Source organism: Solenopsis invicta, chromosome 3 (assembly GCF_016802725.1).
Source record: "Solenopsis invicta isolate M01_SB chromosome 3, UNIL_Sinv_3.0, whole genome shotgun sequence".
Classification (NCBI taxonomy): Eukaryota; Metazoa; Arthropoda; class Insecta; order Hymenoptera; family Formicidae; genus Solenopsis; species Solenopsis invicta.
In genome coordinates, this window is record NC_052666.1 from 779,176 (window position 1) to 795,918 (window position 16,743).

The 16,743-nt window shown below is 31.3% G+C and overlaps 1 long non-coding RNA gene across 2 annotated transcripts; it reads left to right on the top strand.

The window, feature by feature from the left end:
• The first annotated feature begins 729 nt into the window (after positions 1–729).
• Positions 730–16,676, top strand: LOC113004292. Of its 2 annotated transcripts, none has more exons than XR_005574293.1 (13): positions 730–911; positions 999–2,469; positions 2,561–2,883; positions 2,979–3,245; positions 3,330–4,731; positions 4,856–5,087; positions 5,568–5,852; positions 6,148–6,257; positions 6,640–6,796; positions 8,689–8,939; positions 9,973–10,151; positions 10,257–11,887; positions 15,790–16,676. It is a non-coding gene; the product is annotated as an uncharacterized LOC113004292 (long non-coding RNA). The 2 variants fall into 2 exon arrangements; XR_005574292.1 differs by lacking the exon at positions 15,790–16,676 and adding an exon at positions 12,000–12,503.
• The last annotated feature ends 67 nt before the right edge of the window (positions 16,677–16,743 follow it).

Genomic DNA, 16,743 nt, shown 5'->3' on the forward strand with positions numbered 1-16,743 from the left:
CTGGAATGATTTAATATTGGTTCAGTATAATAATTTGATTTAGTTTGATTTAATAGTAATTATAAATATTTTTGTTAGGGCACCTTTAAGAAACGAACATTTTGATTTGACCGCAAGTTAAATTATTAAAATATTTCCCACTGAAATTATTGGCATTTATCACTGTCTATCTAAAACTGACGAACGTCAGCAAAAAATTTCCAATGGAAAATTAGTAGATTCTTACAGAAGTAAGTTGCGAAATTGTTGCAAATGTGGAATTATAAGTAAAAAAAGAAGAAGATCAGAAGACGATGAAGAAACAAAATTAGAGGAAGATACTGAATTGATTTCTCACGGCACATCTGAATTTTCTCTTTGCAAAAACAAAAGCGGTTATTAATGCATTTATGCTACTTTCTGTATGCTAATGTGTTTCATATAGAATATGTTATGTGTATAAAACGCATATGAAAACAAGCGTTAAGGCATTCTGTGCCTTCTGTGCAGAGTAAATCTTTGGGAAGCACTATCTAAAATCATAATTACCAATTTAAAAAAGAACCTTTTATGTATTCATATGTACTAAGACCCGGAATTAGCGCCTAGGGTGACATAGAGCTTTTAAATATTAAAATTCGATTTTGCCGCGTTGTATTTATCTAACCCCCTTCCCTCTCGCCACTAACCGGATTCGCCGGTACAGCGCTCGTAACGAGTGGGATCGTTTTGCTCTTAGCTTTCAGTCCGGTGCGATACTCCGAAAGGAATACGAGGAATACACATAGTTTGGTACATTGGGTCAACATGTGAAGTATAAATGAGTGTGAATTTGTTTGGCGGACGATCGTGTCGCGATCGTGACGGACGTGATCGCCCGTTAACGTTATATTTTTCTTACCTGTTTTTTGTCATGAAGGACGAAAGCATAAGTAAGAGAATATTTCCTTTACGTTTCTGTTCAACCTAACTTAACAATATTCTGAACAAATTTTATACAATATATTTTTAAATTACAGAATCATTAAAAGCAATTTTGCTACATGGCCAAATAATGTTTAATCGGTGTTATTTGAACAAAATGATGAGTTCTAACGAATTAGTTGCACATGATGAACATGAACAAGAATGGGGTGGACACTTCATTACCAAAGGTTTGGGGCGACTTGTACGTATGCTAATGGCCTAGTTTACATCAAGCACTTGATACACGTACTAACTAATAATTTTCTATTAAATTATCTTAATTTTAGCAATGAGTTTAAAGAATAGTATACCAAGCTGGTAAAATATGAATCGAGATAATGAAATATGATATATGTATCATATATACACGCATCGTCAAAAGTAAGATAATTTACTAGAAAATTACGAGTTAGTACGCGTATTAAGTGCTCGGTGTACACGCACCGGTAGAATTTGTATCCTTGACGCTCGACTGCCGCACACACGCGAAGCCGCGCTCGTACGTGTTTCCCAAATTAATTGAATTAAAATTATTTTCTAATACAGATTATTTTAATAAGTAATTGTTTAAAGAGATTTACAAGTTTCATTAATTAATTAAAATTAGGTCTCGACATAAAGTAACAGTTTTATGAATTGAAGCTGTATTGCCGTGATGACATAATTTTAATTTATTATTAAAAATCGTAATTCTATTTACATTATTTTTTAAACAAATTTTTGTATCCGAGTAAATTTCTTTGTGTAATTAAAAATTAAAACAGCCCGCGACCAACTGTGGTATCCCGTATACCGCCCGTATAGGCGCATAGCAAGGGACACAGAGCTTTTCCAGCATGTCGATTCGTGTCTTCTCTCTCGACCCAGCGTCGAGTGAGGAAAATGCTATTGAAACACCTCCCACTATTTTCTGCCCGCATCCCGACCTCCGACCACTGAACTCAATACATACAGGAAAAAGCCGTCCTATAGAAATCGTGTGTAAAAGGCCGGTCAGAGAGAGAGGTTACCATTATATTGGCTGTCTCTTTTCTTCTTAAGCTCTTGAAACCCGCCATTTTTAATATTACAATCATATCTAAAAGTTAGTCAAACCTCCTAAAGTGCCTCTGAATCGTTCTCTGAATTCATCAGTCAGCATACTTTTGACGATGCTTGTACCGCTAAAAAAAGAGGCCTACGACAGAAAGAAGCAATTAACATAACGTAAACCTTTCTCTCTGATCGCTTTTTTCCAGCCACGGCTCTTTCCTGTATGTATTGAGTTCAGTGCCTCCGACACGCTGCAAAGAAACACATATGTACATGCGCGGCTTCGTGTGTGTGCGGCAGCCGAGCGTCAGCGCGGAGAGACACTATTTCTGCCGGTGCGTGTAAACTAGGCCAATAATGACAACCACGGAGTAGGAGAATTCTCCTACTCCATGATGACAACGAAACTATCAAGAGACCAACTCGGAAAAGTCACGACAACCAATTCAGCGACTTCTTTTGAGAAGTGTTCGGGATGACAACTTTACTGTTGTACGTGTATAAATGGAAATTTTTTTTTGCATTATTTCTCTCGTCACATTTTCATATACCTATATCATTATAGCTGTACATGTCTTTACAGAATAATACGATGCACTACGTGACCAATGATTCTGCAAAATTTGCGTTTGCATACAAAAAAGCTACATGCTATGTGCTATTAATAATGATGTTAAAGTGTTTGTAAAATGTAATTGACTCGTGCATTTATAAAGCATTACTCACTGGATGCGAGGATGATCTTTATGACAATAACAGTATCATGAATATGTTGCGTGCCCTACACGAAAAGGGCCTACACTGGCATGAATAGTGTAAAGCATACATAAGAAAAATATGTGGAATAAAATTTTCCTAATTGCCTGTAGATGCGACTGATATAGACGTTTGTGATTACATTATTAAGTAAGTTCAATCTTAATTATTTGTTTGTATTATGTGTAAATCTCGAAATAATAATATCTGTATTCTCAATTTCATCACTTTGCTTTATTATACAGGAATTGTGTCGCTGTTCATCTTGACAAACCTGCTGATAAATTCAATTTACTTGTATTTATGAGTTATAATCAAAAAATTGTTTGTACTTATAAATCACAAATGCGCCGTTGAGGGTATAGACTCTATGATGAAGAAAGAATATTTAATGGGCGGGCACTTGTGTCTAGAGGTTCTCAAAGAAAAACTGTGTTCAGAGCTGGTTGGGGTAAAGCATCATATTTTGAAGCGTGCCAAGAGTGTTGGTAATGGATACACCTTAAGAGTGCGTAAGTATCTTATATGTAATGTTGGTCTTATGAAAAAAATGAAGCAAGATACATCAATAAATAATTAATTTGAAATATTTATAGGAAAGATTAAATGTTACTAAGTTACGGTGCAACATTGATGTGCAAATGGAATACTTGTCCACTGGAGATTGTCTTCCCGTTTGGGACTTATGCAATACTCTGGTTTTGTAATTGTTGTAGAAAATATCCAGGGTTAACAAGTAACGCGTTACTTGTAATGTCGTTACCGTTACAATTACTTCTTTTTGGTAACGAATAATTAACGGCGTTACATTTCATAATTTATAACAATAATGGTAATGAGTTACATTTTGTCGATAATTGTAACAATTTGAATAGTTACTTTTATCGTTACTTTGTATAGATGGAGCGTATTAATTTGTTAGATGATAGCAATCCGACAATATCAAACAATTTTTATAATCAAATAATTCTAATGTTGAGATGCCAAATTATGCAAAATTAAATAGATATAAAGCTAATAAACGAGCAATAACGGTTGTCGTATATAAAATATTTATTCTGTTATGAGGTCAATGGGACGTTTTGGATTTACTTGTCCTTCTTCAGCCGTGTATAAGTTATTTACATAATTTCGAGTCAAGACACATTAGATTCCTTTGTATTGAGTATGTCCCCGTTTTGACCCGGATTTTCATCAAAAAAACTTTGAACTGGTTATAAAACTATTGAGAGACAACGGCTATCCTCTAGAACTAATATTTAACAAAATTAATCTCAGACTAAAACAACTTGTCAACGACAGAATTACAGACAAAGGAAAAAACACTCAGAAGGAAAGCGAATCTGAAAATGCAAAAAAATTTTTCACTATCCCGTATATAAAAAATGTATCCGAAATGGTAAATTCTGTCATTAACAAGAATAAATTTATAACAGGCTACAGATGTTTAAATCGACTCAATATAATCGTAAAAGCACAGAAAGACAGAGATAATTCTATCTCCACGAACAACGTTGTATACAAATTAAAATGTAACGATTGCGATGCTTCTTACGTGGGCTAAACAAAAAGAAAACTAAACACGAGAATCAAAGAACACATGAGTAACTTAAAATCTGATTCATCGAAGCATTCTGTAATTTCAGATCATATCATTCAACATAGTCATTCAATAGATTGGAATAATGCAACAATCTTAGATATAGAACCCAGATGTAGAACTACAAAAGACTTATTTCAGAAATGATACACATAAAAGAACAAACCAACGGTCTCAACTTGCAAACAGACACTTGTGAGCTTCTACATGAGTCTTATTTTGAATTACTGAACAGATTAGTTTGCTAAGTTTAAGAACACATTGTAACGTATTGATCTCGATCCACCGTCTCCTTGAACTCAGTTTAGATTTAACGTCGAGCAAAACGGACACGCTCCTGCGTTTGTTACTTCGGCCATAGTATCATTATATATTCTCTAACGGCCGCATTGTGTTGAGTGAGTTTTATTCATTATATTCATTTCTCCGCTCTTCGTTCAATCTTTTTTATCAATGTGATTTATTATAACCACTTTGCGTCTAAATTATCATTATTTGTACTATTTATTTTAACCATTGTAGTCTGCCCAAATTATTATCATGGAACCGGTTGACACTAAAATTCGCACACAGAGACACGCATTTACGAAACGTTGTCTCACCAATGGCTTAGCGTTATGGAACATCTACATCATGCCAACATGGTAAAAATGACGGACAGATTGCAACATCCGGACATACTCAATACAGAGAAATCTAATGTGTCTCGACTCGAAATTATGTAAATAACTTTTACACGGCTGAAGAAAGACAAGTAAGTCCGAAACGTCCCATTGACCTCATAACGGAATAAATATTTTATATACGACAACCGTTATTGCTTGTTTATTGGCCTCATATCTATTTAATATGTATACAATACGAGCGTAGAAAATTTATTTAATTATGCAAAAGTTAAATCACTTTTTATTAAATACATTACTGCACTCCTAAGTAGTGCAAGTGTAGAAAGACTATTTAGCGTGAGAGATACTGTATTAAGAAAGTGGTCATCTTAATGATGATTCTATACAACATCAATTTCTTTTAGAAATAATTAACAGATCTTTTTGGTGCAAAAATGCAATCAAAACTGAACTATCTGTGATTATATTGGATACAAATATGTGTGACGTTAGTAAATAGAATAAAGAGACGTTGAGTGAAAATTATACGTGTATTTAGTATAATTGTATACATATATTTTGAACCTTATTTCTTTAGAAGATAAAAAATCAATTTATATTTATTTCAGAAATTTGTATGCCGTTGATTAATATAAAAAAGTAACAAAAATAGTAACGATTCGTTAATTTTTAAGTAACGGTAGCGAGTTACCTTTTAAAATCAGTAACGAGTAACGGTAACGAATTACTTTGTAGAGAGAAGAACGGTAACGGTAACGAGTTACTTTTATAAAGTAAATTTGCCAACCCTGAAAATATCAATAGAATGCGTCAAGAGTCATTTTCGTGCGATACACACAGGTGCATTCTTTCAAGAAATGAGAACAACTGAAGCTAGACAATTGTTGCCTGGGGTAATTAAAAATCTTGCCATAATTGCTACAGATATATTTCACAGATTTCAGAAAATGATTAATTATGAATAATATAAGCACTTTATAATCTAATGTATGTGTCATAAAGGAAAATATTGCAAGCGTTACTAGTCTAATAGTATCTATAGCCAAAGATATTCTATTACCGTTCTCGAAACTTGCAAAAGACGTTCAAACGTTAGATGCTAATTTAGATCTTCCCAGAAAGCTAAAGACGAGCGACATAATGCAAAATTTATTGGAGCATCGTATGAAAGAGCATTGTAAATTTCAGGAAAGATGGGCATCTTGTCAATCTAAACTTGTTGCTTTATAAAACTTATCCAAACAATCAGCTTTCTGAACACGATTCGTCATTAAATGCTTATTAATGATTATGTATTAGTAAGTATTAATATATTATTTACAAAATATATTCACTCACAAAATAATATTTACGGATACAGAATGAAGAATTATATATGTCAGGGCAAATGTTCTTATAAATTCTTTAAAAAACAAGTTAAAGTATTAAAGCGTTATATTATAGTTTTATTATAGATCGGGTAATTTAATTTTAAAAAATAGCATTTAGAAATTATAGTGAATTTTGATTATGTTTTGTAGAAAATCTTATAAATCGACCTCACTGCATATTTTTACACTTTGCAAATATATCGATGTGAAACATACGAAACAATTCAATGTACAAAAGAAAACAGTTTCTCTTTCAGAGTTTACATGAAAAAATTGCAATAATTTATATTATTCCTTTATATCCATACAGAAGCAACGGCGGCAAATCCCAATTTTAAATTAACACAAACTTTATTCAAGGAGGCTATTACTGAAGTATTGAGATCGTCAAAGCAACGACTTTGAAACCGACAAGATGCAAGTTGAAAATAATGCTGAGAATAGCAGCGATAATAATGATTAAACTGGTGAGTCAAACAGCAAAAAACGACAATTAATTAACATTAATAACATTAATAACATAGCTTTAAATTATCAGTTGCTTCTGAAATAGACAGAGTAGTACAGTTGCTAGCTATAAGATTACGTATTAATTCATGGAATTCGCAGGGTAATAAAAACTCGAATTTTGCCCGTTGCATTGGGCAACGTGTTATGAGAACAAACATTATATATGTTACAATAATAACGATAATATATACAAAATGTCCCAAAAAGCTCGCATTTTCTCTTAAGAGCAGATTCTTTGAAATATTTTAAGAAAAATATCCTAATACAAAAATGTCGAGAGTATAATGGTTTTTAAGTTATTCGCGATTAAAGTTTACGAATCACAAAGCTGATATTTCACGGACTCAGGCATGGTGACATGACAAGGTACTTTTTAACATTGAGGTTGTCATATAAATACGCAGAGACATTTTTAATAAGAAATTATTTCTATGGAAAACATATTTGAATGTACATTACATATGCATAATTAATGTTTTATGTTTTCAACAAAATATTAATTTAATAACAAAATAGTACGATAGCTGTTAGGACAGCTGTCAAAACAAATTCTTTACCATGTTCATATGATAAGAACTTTTATGGTAATATATCAATAATATCGATAATTGTAATGAATTTATTTTCACAGCTGACCCAACGGCTATCGTAACATCTTATTATTGAATTGATATTTTGTTGAAAACATAATATTTACGCATATGTAATGTACAAATATGTTTCCTGTAGAAATAATTTTTTAATATAAATGTCACTGCGTATTTATATGACAATCTCAATGTCAAGAGGTATGTACCCTTGTGGTACTTTGTCATGTCACCATGTCTGAGCGCGCAAAATTCATTGAATTTTATTTTTTTTACAATTTATTTTAGTTTAAAATACTTTTTTTATAAAAATGACACCGGCGGGGCGAAAAAGCATTTGACAAGGTGCTTTATAATCTCTTATATTAATTCGGTATCTAAGAAATTTTTGTCTCTCCCCAATAAGCATGACTGTAACGTAGCTTTTACAATTCCCTTTAAACTTAACAAATTTATAACGGCAGAAAAAGATCATATTGATCGACTATCGTGCAACGATGTAGTCTATAAAATCAATTGTAAAGATTGCGAGTCGTCCTATGTGGGACAGACAAAACGTCAGTTAAAAACGAGACTCACGGTACATAAATCGGATATCAGGAAATCTAGCTCTCCTTCTGTCATTACAAAACATCGCATTGCTAATAACCACGATTGGGAGAGCGTAGAAATTTTAGATAAAGAACCGTATTTCGTTAAAAGATCTCTATCTGAGATGTAACATATTAAAAAATAACAAAAAGGACTCAACAAACAAAGCAATACCGAACTTTTGCCCAATGTTTATCTTCCTTTCTTGAACGTATTTCCCTTTCTTAAGTCCTATCCCTTTCCGCCTCTTTCCTTTGCTACCGTTTTAGCCGAGCAATTCTCGCTCGTTCGTTCCTTATTATTCATTTCTGAACTAAGATAATTGAATAGAAAGTTACTAAATATTACGCGTATCAAGTATTCGGTGTAAACAAAGTCATTGTGTTGTGACACTCATATTATTGTCTAATTGGTCTAGTTTTCACCGATACGCTTAATTTGGTTTTACTTCGGTGCAAGACAAGTTTAATGTTTTGTTTTCATTAGAAGTGGAGTAGAAGTAAAGACGATTGATATTTCAGTAGGGCCAACTTAACTTTATAGAATATATATATATATATATTAAAATAGAATAGAATTATTTTATATAATTTTATCTGAACTTATAGATTTTTATTAAATTTTTATAATGAATTATATGAGATTTGTAACCTCTTTGGACTTTTTTACAGAACCCAGCACCCGTAAACATGGAATAAGATAAATACAGGTTGGCAATACTCAGTTTTAACTAGTTACAACCGTTTCCACCGGGTGCAATTTGCTGCCACTCCACTAGAACTTGTGGATTGCATTGAGAATAAACTGAGTTCAATCCGACATGTTTCCATCGACTTCAATTTGGTTCTACACCGGATTGGATACGGATTAATGTTTCGGTGGAAACTAGACCATTGTAAGATAACGTTTTCGGAACTCACAGGTATGATAAAAAATATTATTTTATAAGTTATTTATTCTTTTTTACAATTTTACACTTTTGACTTGTACAGCTTTCAAATTCCTTCCTTTTTAAATTCCTTTTTACAATTTTATAACTTTGACTTGTACAGATTTCAATTTGTTATATTTTATTATTTTTTGTTTCTTATTTATTATTTTCACAAATTGACTTTTATTATTTTCATTAATTTATATTTGTAGTCGTTCTTAACTTGTTTATTTATTATTTTTCTTATTGTTTTTCATATTACTCTTTGTACTGTTCCACTAGACTATGATCCGAAAACGATGTCTCTCTCCACGTTTCTCGAGACTACTTTTAGATTAATAAGGAAGGTTTGCAAGCCAGGAAATTCACAAAATTCTGAAATTTTGTGTACACAGAGAAGTTCATCCATAACATAAAAATATTTTTTGTTTGTGCTTATTTTCAGTTTAAGGGGCTGAAACATCTTTTATAAAAAAATCAGTTTTTTTCTTTCCAAGTGAATATCGTCGAAACTAGAGAAGAAATAGAAAAAAATATTTTGAATAAAAGTTAAATGGTTCAAATAATAATTTACAACAGTAATTAAAGAAATTTTTTTAAATAATTTTTCATATTTTTCCTATCACTTCATATTTTTTTTAAAATTTTTTAAATATTTTAATGACAAAATTAAAGCAGATTTTTATACAAATCCAACCATATATAACAAAGTATCCTTGTTGTATATAACAAAGTATCCTCATGATGCCCAATAGTTTCGACAATATTCGTTTGGAAAGAAAAAAACCGATTTTTTCTAAACGGGTGTTTTACTTTTTTAAACTGAAATTGGGCACGAACAAAAAATATTTTTGTGTAATAGATGAACTCCTTTATGTGTACATAAAATTTTTTGAATTTCCGGGTTTGTAACCTTTTTTGTGAGCATCATAAATACACTGCTACGTCTTTACAGGCACATTTTGTATTATTTCAAGTTTGAAAGAATTGAATTATACTATATTTTATTTTTTCCTACTCATAGATTCATTGGTTCTGGTGCATTACAAGGTTTTGATCAAGCGGATCGTGCAAAGTACTTACAATTTGTTACTAGTACGTCCAAAGTGCCGTTACAAGATTTCGCCGCGTTAGAATGGCATACAAAAATTCCAAATTCAAAGAAGGAAGGTCAGCAGACAAGCTTCCATCTGCACAAGCTTGGTAAATATATGAAGAAAGAAATTTTTTAAATATTTTCTTGCGTGTATAAGCTGAAATTAAATCAACATAAAATTACGGAGCTAAAACTGTATTTTCTAATTGCAGTTTCAATTCACTGGACCTGCCAGTGCACGAAATATATGATAAATTCCGTACAAATCTATTTAAGGCGATTCATGAATGCAGCGAAGGGTTTGGGGTAAAAGTGCACATTAGGGGAGCAGCCTCTGACGACCTTGACTTTGACATATGTTATCAATGGAAAGGTACTGAGTGACATACAAAAGGTTTTAAATAATGCTCACTTCTTATTAAAAAAACATTATTAGAGAAAGAGAAAAACAGTTTTTCTTACTTATTTCAGAAAATATTCATTTTACGAAAAAATGTGTCAAACAAAAAATAAAGCCCGTAATAAGCCCTATAAAAAAGGTCGTATACATATTTTACCTGATTTCAATACTTTAGTCGTTATAGTAGAAAAACTGTTTTAAAATAATTTTTTCTTACTTTTAGTAGTTTTGCGTGAAAAGTAGATGCTTCGGCGGGGGAGAGGCTCCGTCCCCCCTCCCGCCCCATATTTTTTTTAACCCAACCTAACCCTATTTTAGTTGTAATTTGACCAAGGATATCTAATTGATGTTGCGACATTAGATTTGAAATTATAGCCCACCCCCTTCCGCACCCTCCCCGTCATTAGTAGACTGAGACGGTGTGTGTTGAAGCATCTACTTTTCATGCAAAACTATATTTCCACTATAACGACTAAAGTATTGAAGTTAGATAAAAAATGTATATGAGATTTTTTATAAAGTTTATTGCGAGCTTCATTTTTTGTTTTATACATTTTTTTTGTAAAATAAATATTTTCTGAAATAATTAAAAAAAACTTTTTTCTTTCTGTAATATATTTTAATAAGAAATGAGCATTACTTAAAGCCTTTTGTAAGTCACTCAGTACCTTCTCCTTGATAACATATGTCAAGGTCAAGGTCGTCAGAGGCTGTTCCCCTAATGTGCCCCTTTTACCAGATTTGGATTTGCGTAAGCTTGTTGGAGCGCTATTGTCGATTGTGTAGCAGATTATCATACATGTGTTGTCCTGCCTGTTCAGAGTAAACGTTACAAGAATTTGCTCGTGTATAATTACGCATTCATACGTGTGATTATAATTGAATATAATTGCCAGATGACAGGCATAAAATGTAAAAATATCTAGAGTCGGAACACGCCGAAACTACCATATTGATATGCCTTGACACAAGTTCATATGTTAATTACGGTATATATAGTATGTGTGCGATTTTTGAAACCACCATAGCGGTATACCCACAAAAGTGTCATTTCCACCATTTCAGAATTCCTCACCCGGGTGCATCCAAATATCAATATTTTGGGCATCATGATATCACCATAAAAGCATTTTATTATCCGAGTCGTTTTATTTTTGTCTACCGAATGTTAAAGAGAGACAGAATGATGTTTGCGAAACAAGCTACGAAACAGGCTACAAAAAAGGGTACATCAGGAAAACCCGAACGAAGGACCGCTCAACGGGATCGGAGGTTATAAAAGGAGACACGAGCGCCTTTCGCTGCAAAAGTACATTTGTCGGTATTCGATGCAAACGCATCGAACATTCCTCGGCGAACTTGCTTCGAACAATTAACGAGCAATTTTGTGATCATTTCACGTGGATCATTTAACGGCCTTAACAAAGCTCCAAAGGCGACAAGGTATTGTTTACTTTTCAAACTTTAAAATTTAAACTTAGTTATCCAAATAGTACACAAAGTTAAAAAATATTTAGGTTTATGTTATTACTTCTGAATTTTCTTTTATTTTAAGTTGCAGAATTCTTTTTTGTCTTAATTTGAACTCAGAATTGAAGATATAAATTTGATTCTTTTATTCTTTTTGAATTCTCTGTGCTATCAAGATATAAATAATCATTTGTAATTTCTGCTAGGAAAAGAAAACTATAATATTTTAAATAAGAGGAGTTCTTTTTCAACATTTCAGTCTGATTTATTTAGCTAAATTTTTCTTGCCAAAAATATTACTTTAATTGCGATATTGTTACCGAAAGTCATAAAATGACCGTTTATGATTTTCGTTTATGAGTAAAAATAGTTTCTATAAATATAGCTGAATTTTTCATTAATATTTTTGTAAGTCAACAATTTTTTAGTAATAATTTATTTTTTTATTAACATTTATACTTAATAACCCTTTTAAAAAAAATCATGTAAAATACAATGTGGCATTCTAGATTGGCACACGTGTAAAAAATTCAAATTGTTAAAAACAGAATTTAATTTAACTCTTTTACGAATGTAAACCAATGAACAATACTACTTGGGTTGTTTTAATATTTTTTTTGTCCGACGTCCCAACTCAGCTTATTATTTTGTCACGTGCGCGCGTTCATCGTTATCGATTCAACGCCGGTAAGTCAACTATTTACTACAATCCAGCGAATTGTTGCACAGTGCGGTGCAATGATTCAAAGGGTAATAGTAGACGGCTGACTTACCGACGCCGCAGTCTAATAGCAATTTCGGCTGGAGCACATCGGTGTGCCACCTTATCGATGGTAAACAAACTGTCCCCGACTATTTTCTCATGTCCACTTTGTGTACACTGCCCGTCATTGATTCGACGGGTCACAGTGGTCATAGTAGATGGCTGACTTACGACGCCACAGTCTAGCATATATTGTATATGTTAGACTATGACGTCGGTAAGTCAGCCATCTACTATGACACCCAATATGCATTTGTGAGGTGTATCAAACCCAGACGAACACGCGGCACCACTGAGAGACTGCATTATTTGACTAACTAAACACAAAAACTACACCGACACCTGAAATGTGCAACCGGTGTGCCCCAGCGGAAATCGTTATAAAATTACAATACAGGCTGTTTATTAATGGTTGTCCCCACGTTTTACCATAGGAGCACGTATTTGTTATTTCTAATATAATAATATGTTAGAAATACATATCCGACGGTAAATCATGCTCCTATGATAAAAAGTAAGTACAACCATTAATGAACATCCTGTACAGGGTGTTCGATAATGGTTGTCCCCATGTTTTACCATAGGAGCACGCATTTGTAATTTCTAATATAATAATATGTTAAAAATATATATCCGTCGGTAAATCATGCTCCTATGGTAAAACGTTGACACAGCCATTATTGAACACCCTGTATATGACTGTGGCGTCGGTAAGTCAGCCATCTACTATGACTCTTTTAGCGATTTTGGCTGGAGCGCATCGTGTGCCACCGTACTGGTGACACACAAACTAGCTCCGACTATTTCCTCATGTCCACTTTGTGTACAGTGAGGTACAACGATTCGCAGGGTCATGTAGGTAGCTTGAGTTACAGACGCTGAGTCGGTAACGATAACGCACGCGCGCGCTCGGAACATGAATAATTTTATAGATCAAATGTTTTTATTATTTATGTTTATTACTTTATTAGTCTACATATTTGTGTATAACTATATATAATTATGTATGAAATATTTTTACTGGAAGTGAGAAAGATAAAGAAATGAATTAATATGTCTCAGATACTTTGTTTTCAATTTTAAATATAAATTTATTTAGTTTAATGTAATTATGTTTTTGTTTATACGCAATAGAAACAAAAACATAATTACATTAAACTAAATAAATTTATATTTAAAATTGAAAACAAAGTATCTGAGACATATTAATTTATTTCTTTATCTTTCTCACTTCCACTAAAAATATTTTATACATAATTATATATAGTTATACACAAATATGTAGACTAATAAAGTAATAAACATAAATAATAAAAACATTTGATCTATAAAATTATTCATGTTCCGAGCGCGCGCGTGCGTTATCGTTACCGACTCAGCGTCGGTAACTCAAGCTACCTACATGACCCTGCGAATCGTTGCACCTCACTGTACATTCAATATGCACTTGTGAGGTGTATCGAGTAAAGACAAACATGCGACATCATTAAGGGACTGAATTATTTAAGTAGCCTAATACAAAAGTTGCACACCTGAAATGTGCAACCGGTGTGCTCCAGCCAAAATTGCTATTTGAATCATTGCACCACATTGTAGAGGGATGCATCAATTCGCTGGCTCATAGATAGCTGACTTACCGATATCACAATCTAGCATATACCACCAGTCCCTGACACGAGTGTAGTTTGCGTGTCGGCTTAGTGTCGCCGTGGCGCTGGCAACATTCATGCCTATTATATATACATACATATAGCATCTGACTTTGTCTAACACACACGATGAAGATAGACATGGAAAATTATCGAGATCATTGATATTTTTCGATAACAATTTCAAACTAAAAATTCTAAATATAACTTGTATATACGTATATGTGTATATAAGTTGTATATATTTTATAATTTATAAATTACGTATTTAACAAATATTTATAAAATTTTTAACAATAATTGCAAGTTTAATTTTACGTTGTATTTTTATAATAGAGCCGTTATTTTACATAAAGCAAAATATACATACATTATATGTATATATTTTTCTTTATATTTATTATGTAAAATAACAGCTTCGATATACGTATGCAACATAAAATTAAAGTTAAAATTGTTGAAAGTTTTACAAATACTTTTTGAATACGCAATTTATAAATTATAAAATATATATAATACATCTAATAAACACTGATTTTAATTTGAGTTACATTTTAGTTATTAATTATAAGTGTCTTATATTTATTGCTTTGTATATTTTACTAATGTTTATTGTAATTTTGTTGTAAATAAGTCTTTCATAATGCATATACTTTACTTTTTATTAAAATAATACTCTTTTAGACTAATACTTTATATATTAGAATATAATAATATCATGATATATAAAGGGCAAAATAAAATATATTTATGGTTCAAAAGTTTATTACAAGTAAATTTTACAGTATTGGGTTTTACAATGTTTACTTATACAATGTAATATTAAGTTTGAATATTATACTATAAAAAAACACTTTTGAGTTAATTTTTATAAAACTTAGCATCTTCTTTATTTTTTGATTAATTTTTTTTTTTGTTATTAATTTGCGCATAAGCTTGCATGCAAAATAATATATAGAATTCAATTACATGGGTTAATACTTGATCGCTGTGTTCTTTACAAAGAAATATCAAATTGGGTGTATATATTTCTTCTACAATTAAATCGAAAACATCTGCACGATGACAATATTTTGTAAACAAATTTTCTAAATGTTTTAAAATGTAAAATAAATTTACATTTGGATGTCCTTTTTTTATATTATTTAATAAAGCTCTAATGAAACAATCTTGTTGTACAAGATTTATAAATGCATCTTTGCATGTATTGCAATTAATAAATTTCTGAAAATGTTTGGACAAATATCCTGTTACATAATAAAGTACACAATTTCGGATTTCAGGTCGATTATAATCATGATCCATAAATTGAAAACAGAAATCATTGTTTTTAACAGCATTATCTAGCTTCTCTTTCAATTTTTTTGTAGGTGCTTTCTTTTGAGCATCATTAAATAAATTTTTAATTTTGGACATTGTGACTGCAATTTCACATTTTGTACCTAGAACTGTATAATTTTCAGATCGAGGTGATTTGATTACACTGTAAATACTCAATATTTTATAAATTTGGAGAAAAATAGGTGTCCCAGGATGATTATTACATCCTGCAGTATATCCCACTGTACCAAAGAATCTTTATAATGCGAGAAAAAACACATTCATGTTTTATATAAACCATAATGTAAGTCACTTAGCATTCACGATGCTAAAAATAGATTTATTTTGTTTTTAATCCAAGACTTAAAGTAATATCTAGCATTGTAAACATGAGTTTGTATTAAAAAAAAAAAAAAAGCAAGATGAGAGGTATTTTTATACTTCATACTTCTTATACATAAAAATTTGAATTGATAATACTAAATATATAAAGGATGTAATGCAAATTATGTATCTCTTATATAAACAAACATAGAGAACTTAGAAATTTTTGTATATTTATTGGTTTCAGAAATAGATTCTGCATTTAAATAAAATATAAAAAAATTTAACTCGATAAATATACAAAAATTTTAAATTTCAACTTTTGGCTATATTATCTAAATGTTATTTCATGATTTTACAACACGAAGTAAATGTTGTAAAAATATGAAGTAAAATATTAAGATATGAATATTGAAAAAAAGTTATAAAGTTAAAAAATTTTAAAGAAACACCTCCAATAAATTTTGATTTAATCGTCCTATTAAGACACTATTGAAATTAGCATTCAGTATCAAATACTTCACTATTATAATTTTTTGTTCGTTTTGTAAAATAATTATTTTCAGACATACGACGTTTTGCAAATATATCATTGTTATGCTACAAGACTGCTATAATGACTATTTAAGTATTGTATGCTGTTATCCTTACAAACAATTAATAGGTCAACTTTTTATTAATAAAATAAGTAGTATATTTCTCAGGAGTTTACGTTATTTTTTTTGGTCTATCTCCTGTGTAGTTTTGTATAAAGTTGATTACATACTGTGAAA